The following is a 14,936-nucleotide window of genomic DNA, read 5'->3' as shown; positions in this document are numbered from 1 at the left end:
CGTGCACAGGGTCCGTTCAGACCCAGGGTGAGCACTGAAGCGTCCTGAGGTGCTGCCCCTGGGTCGGGGGACAGGACATGGAGGAGCACGCGTGCACCCTGCCTCCTCTTAACCACTAGCTCTAGCTCCCCGGCAGGGTTGCCAAAGGCAGGTGCTGTGCACAGGTGAGGGCAGAGCAGTACAGGTGTCCGTCTCCAAGAAATGGGGACCCCGAGAACCTTCTGTGTGCACGGGTCCTTCTGCTGCAAGGTGTGCATGAAACAGAGAAGCGTGCATTGAGCAGGACCCCAACCAGCCCGTTTTCTGCCCAGTTCCTACGACGCATGAACGCCCGGCGGTCGGAGGGGAGAAGTCAGGGCTCCGTGCCGTTCTGATGGTCCCGGGGCTGCAGGCGTCCCTTTGGGATGTCCGGGAGCGAATGTGCCCGCATACCTGCCCTGTCGGTGCGCAGACCCCGAGTCCTGTGCGTGTGGGGCTTTGCTGCAGGGGCACGGTCTGCTCACTGCTCCAGGCAGACGGCGTCGTCCGGCACCGAGGAGGGGGACGCGTGTGCGGGAATCGAGATGCCTAGTCTCCCAGACCAGAGCCACGGGCCAGCCCAGGACCCCGTGCCCTGCACACCGAGCCTGCGTCACGTTTCCGAGCAAACCTGACCCCGAGAGGCGGCCGCCATGTCGAGCCCCCCCGCGTGGGTTTTCAGGAGCCGCACGTGGTGCTGTCCTGCCGTCCACTCCGGCCACCTCCCTCCGTGTCTGCAGCTCAGGGGCGATCCCGTCATCATTGCAAGTTGGGCGAGGACCCGGCAGGGAAGCCACACAGATCCCCGTTCGCACGGCGGCTCGCTATCTGGCCGTCCCATCTGGCCGTGGCCGTTTGTCTGCAGGGCTGGCATCGGAGAGCCGCGCTCGCAGGCACAAGAGGCCCAGCACACGGGGCCCCTTCCCTGGAGACGTGGCACAGGGCCAGGCCGCGGGGTGTGGCCGAAATCAGCCACCCCCCAGGCTCTTGGGGGCAGGAGACAAAGAAAGGCCAGCGTCCCCGTGTCCCACGGGTCCCTGCGTGTACGGAAGAGGACTGACCCGGAACAGGAATGGAGCTCTGACCCCGGCTGCCCCGGGGAGGGACCGTGAGGACTCGATGCTCACCAGGGAGGCTAGACGCACGGGACACGTCACGCATGGTCGTGCGGAAAAGGCAAATTCACAGAATCGGGAAAGCAAACGGGCGGTTCTCACGGGGGGGGGGGGGGGGACGGGGGTGGCGTGTGGCCACGTAGGGACACGGGGTCTGCTCTGCGGATGGAAGGTTCTGGAAATGGAGGTGGTCGTTGTACAATGTTGTGAACGTACTCTCAGCCCCGAGCTTGTATGTGTTAAACAGGTGAATTGGGGGCACGTGGGGGGCTCAGTTGTTCAAGCCTCTGCCTTCGGCTCAGGTCATGATCTCAGGGTCCTGGGATCGAGCCCCGTGTCGGGCTCCCTGCTCCGCGGAGAGCCTGCTTCTCCCTCTCCTGCTCCCCCTGCTTGAGCCCTCTCTCTCTCTGTCAAATAAATAAACAAAAATCTGTAAAAAAATAATGAATCAACACGTGAATAATTTGTGAATGAAATTCCCTCTGTGCCTCCCAGCCCAGCATGGAGCCCCGCACCAGACCGGCCCCGGGGTGGCCACCCCGACCGATCCCACCAGGTGCCCAGCACCTCCCCACGCACAAAGGACTCAAAGCCTCGCCCATGTTATTGCTCACTTATATTTATGAATTCGTTAATTTATATTTTTTAAAAGCCCCCCGTTTTACTATTTCTTTGCTTATTTCTGTATTTATCTATTTCTGGGTTTACTCATTTTTGTTAATTTTTTTTTTTAGAAACCATCCCCACTTTAAATTCCTGGAGGTGTGCGTCTCCCCCAAATTACTGCCACGTGGTGAGCTGTGGCCACCGGCCAGCACCTGTGACTCCTCAGAGCTCGCTGGTCGTCTAGCGGAAAGTCAGCGGCCTTGGACGGACCACTCCACGTCTCCCGACCTCCCGCCCCTGGAAACCGCCGTCTGTCTCTGTGTCCGTGAGTCTGGGCATTTTGGGTTCTACGGAGAAGCGCGAGTGTGCAGAACGTGGGTTTCTCTGATGTATGACATGGGGTCCGACCACGTTCTTGCAAATGGTGGGACTGCCTGATCCTCAAAGCTCAGTGATAGACCATGACGGATGTAATAAAAAGTACAAAACCGGGGGTGGGGGGTGGGGTGGACCTGGAGGGGGGGTGGTATGTGCTATGCTGAGTGCTCTGCATTGTGTCAGACTGATGACTCACAGACCGGTACCCCTGGAGCAAGTAATAATTATGTGTTAATAAAAATTAAAAAAAGGAACATTTCAAAAGGCTGGAAAAAAAACACTAAAAAGTACAGAATCATATTTAAAAATATATAAAACATATAATATATAATTTATATAAAAATATAGAACATATACAAAATTTATATATACAAAATTATGTATAATACACACTATATATTATATTATATGTAGCATTATACTATATTATATTTAATATTTATGTACTATAATTTATAATATATGGATTATATTTATAGATGAAAACTACATTTATAATTTATGATACAAAATATATAATAATATAAAATATGTAGTCATTATAATACATTATATATAACAATATAATAGAATTTACTTTTGTACTTATATAGTGTATATTGTATATAGTTATATCCAGATTATAATTATTATATATAATATACTATACAAAGTATATAATTTTACATAATCAAATATAATCTCCATATAATAATCTGTATGAAATAATACATACAATGATATATAATCAAATATAATCTATTTATATATGATCATATATGATCATAATAATCATATATATGATTATATATGATCACTTACATTATATATAATGTATATTATTTAATCTATATACAAGAATCTATATGTAACATAGAATATATAAAATTACATATAATCAAGGATGATCTATGTACACTATAGATATAATGTATATACAATGTAACGTAGCATAATATAATATAATACATGACACAATATATAGATCTATGTACATTAATGATATAATGTATATACAATGTAACATAGCATAATATAATATGATATAATATATAACATGACACAATATATAGATTTATGTACACTATATAATATAATGTATATACAATGTAACGTAGCATAATATAATATAATATATAACGTGACACAATATATAGATCTATGTACACTATATGATATAATGTATATACAATGTAATGTAGCATAATATAATATAATATAATATATAACGTGACACAATATATAGATCTATGTACACTATATGATATAATGTATATACAATGTAACGTAGCATAATATAATATAATATATAACGTGACACAATATATAGACCACATTTCCGTCATTCTCTCATCGGCAGATACTTACGGAACAGCGCGGTGGGTGTCGGGCCAACAGGGACACAGCCTGCGCAGAGCCTGGACGCATTGGCGACCGTGGAGGTCGACCCTTGGAACATCCTTTACGGATGGGATTTCTACAGTGCCCGCCCCCTGGCATCCACCGCGGGGCCCACCTGGGCCGGCAAGAAGGGGAAGACAGGGCAGGGCACCCCTGGGCCAGAAACGTCAGGAGGGGTCATCTGCTTGCTGAACCCACCGACTCTCGAAGATTGGATCCAACAAGTCAGAGGTCACTCTTCTATCTTTGATCTGGGGGTTCTTTGCCTCAGGTCTATTCTTGTCTTGCTTGGACATGGGGTTCATTAAACTGTCTCCTGTTCATATGCCAGTTGGTGAAGGCTTTAAGGACTACCTCGTCAACACCAAAGGAATGAATGTCTAATGTGGAATTCCGGGTGGTGTGGGAAAGGGGACGACACGGCTGGGCATGTGGGCTGTTCCCTCTCTCCAAACTAGCCCTCGTGCTGAGACTACTGATGTGGCCTCTAAGCAAACCTTCGGCAGGCCGTGCGGAAGGTGGGATGGAGACAGAACTGGGAGCAGTGGGCCCGGCCGTGCTCCCAGTGAGGATGCGGTAAGGTTATCGCTTCTACGCACCTCAATCCCCACCCCTGAGTGTGGGCTGCTTCCAAAGAGCAGAGAACCCAGGGAAAGGAAGTCGTGACCTCACAGTGGAGACACCTGTCAGACACACCTTGGGGAGGTGCTTGAGGTCCACATCCACGGGGACGAACCAGGCTGAGAGCAGGCGACCTTGACGCGACGTGACCACAGAGCCATATCACCTCTGTGCGCTTGCTCCCCAAAACCCCAAACCCTAGTCTAAACCCCAGAATAGACCCCAACAGAGGCACATCCTACAAACTCCCCCACTAGCATGCCTCGTAACTGCCAAAAGGTGACCAGGAATGACGTGAGTCTGAGAAAGCGTCACAGCCCAGAGGAGCCCCTTGATGTCACAGGGTGTCCTGGATGGCGTCCTGGGGCACACGGGGGCCTTATGGGAAATGGAGATATGCATACAACACTCTCTCCTCTGTGCGCACCCCTGCATTAGCCAGGCTCCTCAGCACAAGTCTCCAGGATGGAATGTGGGGTCTTCCCTGGACCCCCGATGCAGCCCCCGACACTGTGGGAGGGCCCGGCTGGGAGTTGGCCTTCTGAGGGGCTGTCCCCCTAGCCCTGCTCCTTCCCTGAGAGGGTCAGGAAGCCCTCAGCTCCTCCAGGGGACTCATCTGCAAGGCAGGGGGCGTGGTGACTTTCACTCACTTTTGCAACAGTGAAGGGCTTGATCCTGAGGCAGCTGGTGGTTGTGGGTCCGCCCACAGAGAGCACCCACCTCCATGTGGTTTGGGGTTTTCCTCTGGGGTCTGCGTGAGGCCGCCCCTCGTCTGATGTCCTGTCGTCACAGTGAAGATAGACCTCTTGGGAGTGAGGGGCCCTTCTTCCCTGCTTCTCAGACTTTTCAATTTCCCAGAGCTCAGACACCGGGCAAAAAGCCTCCTCTGCCTCTCCTTGTTTGTATGTGTGTGTGCGTCACCTGTATTTGTCCATCATCTATACCTGTCAATCATTTCTATGTGTCCATCCATCCACCCACCCCCCTATCATCTGTCTATCCATCTATCCATCCATCCATCCTTCCAAAATCTATCCATATATGCATTTATCTATCATTTATCACTCGTCTATGTATCTACATACATAGGCATCTGTCTATCCATCCAACCAGTCATCACTTAATTACCATCCATGTATCCATCATATCTGCCCATCCATCCATCCATCCATCTATCCATCCATCCATCCATCCTCTGTCCATCTACCTATCTATCTCTCCATTACCTACTTATCCACCCATCCATCGATATATCTAACCATCCAATCTATGCATCATCTATGTGTCCATCCATCCATCCATCCATCCACCTATCATCTATCTATCTATCCGTTATCTACCTATCCACGCATCCTCCTATATATGTAACCATCCAATCTATCCACCATCTATGTGTTCTCCAACTATCTATCTGTCCTTCCTTTCATCTATCCAACAACGTACCCACCCATCTATCCATCATCTATCTATGTATCCATCCGTCTATCTATCCATCCATCCATCCATCCATCTAACTATACATCTATCCATTCATCCATCCATCCATCTACCTATTCATCTAATATCTACCTATCTATGAACAATCCATCCACGTATCCATAATCTATCTATCCATCTCTTCTCGATCGACCTATCTATTTATCCATCTATTGATTATCTATCTATCTATCTATGGCAGTGGTTTATAGCCAAGGACAATTCTGCCCCCAGGGGACATTTCTGGCAGTCACACTGAGGAGGACAACTTACTGGCAAGCAGTGGGCGGAGACCAGGGACACTGCTCCACACCCTACGGAGGTGCCAGGATGCCCTACACCAGAAAATGACCCATCCCACATGTCACTAGTGCCAAGGCTGAGAAAATGTGTCCTAAAAGGAGTCCATCTATGCTGTCCCTCCTGGGTCCTTGTCCAGCTAAGCCTCCTGACAACAGTCTTTTTGGGATGCTCAGCTGTTGTGTGACAATGATGCATATAAATGATACCATCTGTATATATTACACGCTCACCTGATTTTCCACTTTATTTTTTCTCTCTTTATCCTTTTACCCCTGTATTCTCCCAGCGTTTGCCTTTTCCCGGTGGCTTCGATATTAGATGACCCCATTTTTTCCTGGCCACCTTCAGCATTGCTTAGTAAGTCAGTCAGAGGAAGATAAATACCATACAATCTTGCTTTTAATTTTTTTTTTTTTTGAAGAATTCCTTGTGCCATCCTTCCTACTCCTGAATGTCACCTGATAACCTTTCTCTAAGAAACGCCCTCCTCCACTCTGGTCCCCATCCGGAGCTTGACCTCTGGCAGAGCTGCTGAAGGCACCAGGGTGGAAACTGGATTCATATGACGGATTCAAGCTTTGCCAATCAGACGATAGATATATAGACATTTATTTTAAGGGATTGGCTCATACGCTTGTGCAGGTGCAAGTCTAAAATCTGCAGGTTGGACCTCAGCCTAGGGACCGGGTGAAGGCTTACAGTTTGAGTCTGAATACTTCTGCAGGCTGAATTCCTTCTTGCTCCAGGGTGTGGGTACGGGGAGGAGTTTAGTCTCTTTTTGTGTAGCTCCTTCAACTGATTGGACGTGGCCCACCAATGTCAAGGAAGACAATGTCCTCTACTCAAAACCCTCTGATTTCAGTGTGCATCTCACTCAGAAATTAACATCACAGAAATACCCGGAAGAGTATTTGGCCACATATCTGAGCACCGTGGCCCAGCCAAGCTGACACATAAAATTACCCATCACAGACAGATGGCCTCAGGAGCCAAGAAATGGATGGCTCCCCTCTTTGCTTGCATGATTCATGGAGACCAGAGAAAATCTATCTGCAGGGAGCTGACCACCAGAGGACCCAAGAGAGGAAGCGACCATGCTAGGCAAAGTACAAATACTGGTCGCTCCCCCAACACCTTCCAATGGCTATGCCTAAGCCATTGGACCATAAAACCGATGGTTTATGCCTAAACCATTTCTTTTCTTGAAGGCAGTGGAACATTCATGGATTCTGAGGATGGTAGCATAGTCCAAGCTGGGTCCTATCACTTGTTCCCCGTCATCATTAATACAACACGCCAGTTTCTATGTTTTGAGAGATTGAACAGGTTTTTTGGGTACATGCTAGTTGGCCATTGGCAGGTGGATGCCATTGGCTTCACACCAGCTCCCAGAACATGTGCTGAAAACACACCCAGTTTACAAAGTCAGCAGAATGCCCTGTTGCTTTCTTTCAAAGCTAAAATAACAGGGTTTCTTTCCTTGCAGGGCGGGTGTGGGGTGGTGGGACTTGCAAGGGAATGACTCAGCCATAAACAAGGACCAAAGGTCTGACACCTGCTACCACATGGATGGACATTGAGCAGACGATGCTTGTAGGAGAAGCAGATGCATGAAGGGCTGTGCACACTGTGTGATTCTATCTATATGAAGTCCAGATTTGGGCAAATTCTATTTGATTCTATTTATGTGAAATGTCCAGAATGGGCAAATCCACCGACAAACAGTGAGTTAGTGACTGCCACACACTGGGGAAGGGAACAGGGAGGGACTGCTATATGGGGATGGGGTCTCCTTTAGGGAGATGAGAATGTTCTAGAATTATATAGAGCTGGAATTTCACAACCCAGTGAATGTCACCGAACCATTCATTTTAAAATGGTGAATTTTATGGGATGTGAACTTCACCTCAATGAAGAAAAATCCCTGTTTTTAATCCACCGAGCTTGGGACCAGGGTCAGGGGAGGAGGGCTCCTGTTTGCTCTGCTAATATATCTTTTGCATGTTCCCCAATATGCAAAAGTGTTCCCCAAAACGGTGAACGGGCCAAGTGTTCCTGCAAGGCCACACAGGTGGCACATGATTTATAAAATGCACCATGACAATGGGATAGGTTGCTGAGTTATTTCTGCTGCCTTCAGGAGGAAGACCTGTGGTTGTCTGTTTGGCACCGAGCGAACTTCAGAGCCTTCAGAGAGGGCACCACGCTTCTGTGGACCAGTGTTCCAGTGGAAAGATTGTGCTCATGCCTGGTGTTGTTGACCAGATGACCCACTATCATCCTTTGTGCAAGCCAGCCTTACCCTCATGGGGCAAGTCTCCACTGGTCTTCCATGCACAAGGGAAAAAGCAACAAGGTTAGCTTCTGTTTCTCTAGCTGCCTAGGATGGGAGAGTCTTGCACTGAGGACTAGGAGACTGGCCATATTATGGAAGGACTTGGGCAATGAGATGTGGCCATGCTGGCTTGCTGAGCCCCTCTGGATAGAAGGGCAGAGGGGGAACATGGTGGCCAACCCCCCCTCCAGCCCTACACATCCCCGGAGTTCTGCATGGGAGTCTTCTCATGGTGGCCACACAATGCCTGGTGAGTGATAAGGTGAAATGCAACCGGAAGAAGGCAGGAAATGAACCAGCCCCGCCTTCCCTCCTCACGCTGGGGAGCGGAAGTCCCATGGAAGCCCCACCTTGAATGTTGGGGCACCTAGGGTCCTGCAAGCTTCAGTGACGAGCATTGGATAGCAACCTGGCTGCTGTGGAAAACAAATAAACATGAGACTTTTTCTGTGTGTGCTGATTGCCTCTCAGCAATGTAAACATGTGCCCCAAACATGGAGACCAACGTGATGACAATTCTGTCAGGAACCATGTAAAAACAACAAACACAGATGCAGACATCCACGATGAGCTAAATGTTACTGTTTGAGATAAGGATGGGACCAGTGAAGTGAATTAAGTAAACATCATGAGAGGTTTATGGTCATTTGGTCAAGAGGAATTGTCCAATGTGGCAACACTTTCCGTTGAAAAATGAAATAGGTGACAAAGGAGGGTTTGAGAATATTTGTGATGAGCATGCTTCCGTTAAAGTGAAGAGGGTAGAAATATGAAAAGTATAGGTGGGGGATGGATGAATGGATGGATAGATAGATGGGTGGATGGATGGAAAGATGGATATATTTATGCATGGATGGTGGATGGATAGGTAGATGGATAGGTTGGGTGGATGAGTAGATGAGTAGATAGATGGATGGGTGGATGGATAAATGGATCAAAGGATGGTTGTCTGGTTGGGTGGATGAGTAGATGGATGGATGGATGGACAGATGGACGAATGGGTAGAGAAGACAGAGGTTGCCAGTGCCTCAACATTAGATCCTAGTTCAGTGAACTGGTCATGGGAATTCTCAGTGATGTCTCAGGACTGGACACGGCCTGTGGGTCTCTCTGGCAGGCCTGAATTGTTGGAGGTCCCATAATGGGGCAACTACCCTGGGCCTCCCCCAACTGTCATTTGTCATTTCCATCCAGGTGGCCCATCCCTTCAGTTTTCTCTGAAGGCCGTGCTCCTTCCTGATTCAGTTCTTTGTGGCCAGACATCTTTTTTTTTTTTTCTTTTCCCTTGGCCAGGCATCGTATAATCTATTCTGAATCATACTCCAATTACCGTACAAAGAAAAGGGAAGCCCAGCATTTTGGGGAAAAGTACAAGGATGTCATTTCCCTCAAAGAGTGGGACAATTCTGTATCTCGGTTTTGCATCTTTATCTGAAGCTGCCCTTTGATGTGATATCTACAACATCCGATTTTCTACTCTTCTTGTTGAGAAATCCCAGAGAGGGCACGAAACCCATGTTTGAACCCATGTTTATAAACCCAAGGCATTAAGACACTAAACCCAAGTCTCTAAAGGAGGAACAAGCCACGCAGAAAATATAGTCAGTCTGAGAATGAACAGAGGAGGATACTCTATGAACCAACAATTCAGCTCCCAGAAATTCCATGTTTCTCGGTACGATCTGGACAGGCCATGAAGGAGAGGGATGTAGAAAATACAATTGATCTTATCTCAGCAAGACAACCACAGACATCACCTGGATGATGACAGCTGCTTGTGGGGTTCACCTTTGTCCCAACACCCACAAGAGTTCCATTCTGCTTGGGAGCCCATAGGAGGTTGGTAAGATCTCTCTCGTGGAAAGTCCCACAAGCACATTCTACCACTCTCCACTCCCAGGACCTGGCTAGATGTAGGGGAGACCACTCTGCACCGAGAGACCAGGATCGCCTCAACTTCCTTCAACAAGCCCTGCACACCCGCCCTTTAGGCTTCCACCATGATCTCCTGAGGAGACCCCACCCTTGACCTGACCATGCTTTATATCACCACTTCACATCTGCCTTCAAATCGCTTACCAGAAATTGTAGCACTTTTGCGCTTTGTTTTCCTGTGGTGAAGTCTCAACCTGACATAAAAGGAGGTCTGGCCTCTGCCCCTGGCTCCTAGGAGGTGATGTCCAGACCATGACATGACCTGTCCTGTCTTTGTTTGCCTGGAGGCTTTGGTCACTTGACCATTTAGTGGTTTATGAGGAAGCTTTTGGGACATGCTTGATTAGTTGCAACCTTTGAGAGGGGATGAAGACTAAAGGTATTATCCTGAGCCTCCAGGAGGAGGTGGAGACTAAAGTTAGGCACAAGGAAATTATGTCATCAAGTATCAATAAAAACTGGACAGCAAGGCTCAATGAGCTTCTTTGGTTTGCAATATTCCATGCATCTTGTCACACATGGACACTGGCAAAAATGGATGGATGGGTGGATGGGCGGATGGACGGACGGACGGACATATGGATGGATGAGTTGGTGGATGGATGGGTGGATGGAAGGATGGATGGATGGATGGATGGACAAATTGGTGGACAGATGGATGGATGGATGGATGGACAGACGAGTTGGTGGATGGATGGATGGATGGATGGATGGATGGATGGATGGGTCAGTTGGTGAATAGATGGATGGATGAACTGGTAGATGGAAGGTTGGATGGATGGAGGGAGGGAGGAGTTGGTGGATGGATGTATGGATGGACAGATGGATTGTTTTAGTTTCTTCTCCTTGTGTCCCATAGTTGCAGCTCTAATGTCATGGTTCTTCCTCCTCTTGGACTCACTCAGAGCTCTGGATCTTACTGGACAGCTCCATCAGGGCTGCAGGCATCTCAAACCAGCACCCTCCAATCCAGGACCCACCTGCCTCCTTCCTGCCCCAAACCGAGATTTCTCCTAATTGATTTTCCCATGGAGTTTAAGTCATCAACCTCACCCAGTGGCCAGAGCTGGGGACCTCAGGGTCATTCTTGTCCTTCTTACCCCTGACCCCTGCAATTGAGCTGGACACCCTAGATTTAGCTGTGAATGGTCTGGTCTGGCCTGAAGCCAAGGACTAGTAAGACAGAGCTCCCGCCAGTGTTCATGAGGATGGTGGCTGCGCCACCTGCTGGAAAGGAGTTGTCTTGAATAAAGGCTTCAAAGGCACAAATTGATGAGGTAGACAGATGGGGAGAGGGATGGCTGGATGTCTAGTTTGCTCGACGGGGGGACAGAGAAGTGGGTGAGTGGGTAGATGGTGGAGAAGTGGGTAGATGAGTTTATGGATGGATAGATGAGTAGATTGGTGGTGGGTGGAGGGATTGAGTGGGTAGGTGGACGGATGGATGCATGCACACAAGGATGGATGGACGGATGGATGCATGGATGAGTGGATGGAATGTGTAAAAGAATGGATAAGTGGATCAACTGATGAGTACATAGGTGGTTGGATAGATGGGAGAGGGATGGAGAGAGATGATAGGTAGATAGATGATAGATAGATAGATATTAGATAGATTCATAGGTATCCATATATGCACACATTTATAGATCTCAAGGTATCAATATCAAGATCTCAAGGTATCAATATGGAGGAGGAGGTGTGTAGCTTAGAGGGAAGCGTGCAATCTCAAGGGAAGCCAGAATTGGATTGGTTCCGCATGTAGACCAGTTAGCTAGTCTCAGTTCTTGCGGTGCCTCCTCGAATGCCAGCATCTAGCAAGGGGCTGGGTCCCGCTGTGTGTCGGCCCTAATCAGTTAAATGAAGATGAGGTCATGGTGGACTATGGTAAGCTTTTAACCCAACGTGACGGGTGTCCTAATGAGAAGTGGAGACATAGAGACAGACACACACACGGAGGGAAGGTGTTTGTGCGGTGGCAGACGTTGGGGTCATGGGGCCACAAGCACGGAACAGCAAGGATTTCGGGCCACCACCAGGAGCTGGGAGACAGGCTTGGAACTGAAAGTGGAGCTTTGCAAGGAGCTAAGCCTGCGGACACCTTGATTTCAGACTTTGTCCGGCACTAGAAAGGATACATTTTTGTTATTCCAGTCCTCCCCCCTACATACACCATATGTGATAGAAACGTGGTAGACACATTTTAAAACATCCCACAGTTTCTGTTAAGTCTGGAGTCCAGGCATGAGCTAACCGCGTCTCTACTCAGGGACTCACTAGGCTGAAATCGGGTGTTGGCCACCAGTAAGGGGGAGGCAGGTCTCCTCTGAGACTTTGGGTGCCTTAGAAGCTTACTGGTTATTTGCAGAATTCAATTCTCTGAGGTTGAAGCAGTAAAAACTACTAATTCCTGCCAAAGGATCTTCTCCGAAAGGCAGTTTGCTTCTTTTTGCAGGCCACCAGGCTGTGTCTTTGCTGCCTCAAGTCTCGTGCCCTTCTTAATGCTGATTTCCACACCTGATTAGGCCAGGCCCACCCACAATTCATTTTCCTGATTAGGGTCTTTGATTACAACTGCAAAATTCCTTCCCCTATGCCAAAGAATCCTGGGAGCGAATCCCATCATCCCCAGCCTTCATTCATACTCAATGAGAGTGATTTATACAGCTATGTCCAGGCCATATGGAGGGCACAAGGTTAGGGCTCTAGATATACGGGAGTTTGTTGTTTTTCTGTTTCTGAGATGTATCCAGAAGAGGAATATCTTGCTCGAACACGTAAAAGGATTTTCCTTGAACGTTTTTGAAATTGTTATGACCGCCTCTCAGAGGTGTGCAGGTTCTGAAAGAGTATCTCATCCCTTAATTTGCTCTGCAAACGCTTCAGAGAGCGGAGTGGAAAAACAGTTTCCAAATTTAACCGTCCCCCGGGGAAACAGCGCCATCGCCTTGCAAGCCGCGTTGGGGACAAGGTTTAGCGAGAACCCCAAACAAGTCTCTGTTTCACAAAGCGGAAGTTAAATAAAGACGGCAGAGACGGTGGCCCAGGTTCAAAGAGTGGTCCCATTTTCCTCGGGACCCCGGATACTCTGTTGCCTCCTTGTCAGGAGATCATGATCCTATTTGTTTTCCTGGGCGGCTTATTAATAGGACACCATGACTCACACATACCAGACCCCCAGATGCTCAGGAGCCCCTGGGTCCCCTCACCCAGTCCGGCCCTGTCTGAAGGTAAGGTTTAGGCACCTTGTGTTGAACGACAGATTTGTGTTCTCCTACCCTGGATTTTCACTTTGCAGACTTGTGACATATTTCTCTTCTTTTCTTTTCTTTTTTTAAAAAGATTTTTAACTCTTTAAAAGAAGATTAAAAATTTTTTTTTTCACTAAAAGAAGATTTTAAATCTTTAAAAAGAAGGAGCCTGATGGGGGCTGTGGGACGGGGAACCCTCGATCCTATGACCCCGAGATCGTGACCCCAGCGGAAATCCACAGTCTGAGACTTGACGGACGGAGCCACCCAGGCGCCCCCAGAATCAGGACCTATTTGGGGCATCAGAAACACATGCCTTAGGCAGCATCTGCCATAACTTGGGGTTTAATAAATTGCGAGTCGCTGGCGTGTAATGAGTGTCGTTATGGGATTATACGCAGGCACAGTACTAGTCAAGAGCTATGGTTACTGGGAATGCAAGCTGGTGCAACCTCTCTGGAAAACAGCATGGAGGTTCCTCAAAGTGTTGAAAATAGAACTGCCCTATGACCCAGCAATTGCACTATTGGGTATTTACCCTAAAGATACAAACGTAGTGATCCAAAGGGGCACGTGCACCCGAATGTTTCTAGCAGCAATGTCCACAATAGCCAAACTATGGAAAGAACCTAGATGTCCATCCACAGATGAATGGATCAAGAAGATGTGGTATATATACACAATGGAATACTATGCAGCCATCAAAAGAAACGAAATCTTGCCATTTGCGACAACATGGATGGAACTAGAGCGTATCATGCTTAGCGAAATAAGTCAAGCGGAGAAAGACAACTATCATATGATCTCCCTGATATGAGGAAGTGGTGATGCAACATGGGGCTTAAGTGGGTAGGAGAAGAATCAATGAAGCAAGATGGGATTGGGAGGGAGACAAACCATAAGTGACTCTAATCTCACAAAACAAACTGAGGGTTGCTGGGGGGAGGGGGTTTGGGAGAAGGGGGTGGGGTTATGGACATTGGGGAGGGTATGTGCTTTGGTGAGTGCTGTGAAGTGTGTAAACCTGGTGATTCACAGACCTGTACCCCTGGGGATAAAAATATATGTTTATAAAAAAAAAATCAAGAACAAAAAACAAAACAAAACAAAACAAAAAGAGCTATGGTTACATATTCATATACAATGTATCTCCTGTGGCTCCTTAAATGTTACATAATTTGAGATTCACGACCTGAGAATAGGAGCGGTGGAAGTGGTAAAGATTTTACGTATTTTGGGATTAATGGATAAAGGTAACGAAGAGAAGACACAGGTAAAGCCGGACGCTGTCCCCCACTTGGCGTGTTTAGTAACCGTCCACCAGGCACGTACGTCGGAGGTACAAGGGACCCGTGGTAACTGAGTGACTTACAGACCAACGCTACAGCCGGGCTGTCTGCGATGCGCGCGCCCGCAGGTAGGGCCCGCGGTTAGAACCCGCGCGCAGGTGGCGCCTGGGGGCGGGGCGGACTCGCGCACGCGCAGTGCAAAGCCCGAGCCCGCCCGCCACCCCCCACC

The 14,936-nt window shown here is 48.0% G+C and overlaps 1 long non-coding RNA gene across 1 annotated transcript; it reads left to right on the top strand.

The window, feature by feature from the left end:
• Positions 1–882: 882 nt before the first annotated feature.
• Positions 883–8,677, top strand: LOC309856074. The gene is made up of 3 exons (XR_014307060.1): positions 883–1,194; positions 1,868–2,064; positions 3,457–8,677. It is a non-coding gene; the product is annotated as an uncharacterized lncRNA (long non-coding RNA).
• The last annotated feature ends 6,259 nt before the right edge of the window (positions 8,678–14,936 follow it).

Source organism: Mustela nivalis, assembly GCF_964662115.1.
Source record: "Mustela nivalis genome assembly, chromosome: X".
In the NCBI taxonomy this organism is placed as follows: domain Eukaryota; kingdom Metazoa; phylum Chordata; class Mammalia; order Carnivora; family Mustelidae; genus Mustela; species Mustela nivalis.
The sequence above is the reverse complement of the archived record's forward strand: the minus strand, read 5'-3'. Positions and strand labels throughout refer to the sequence as shown.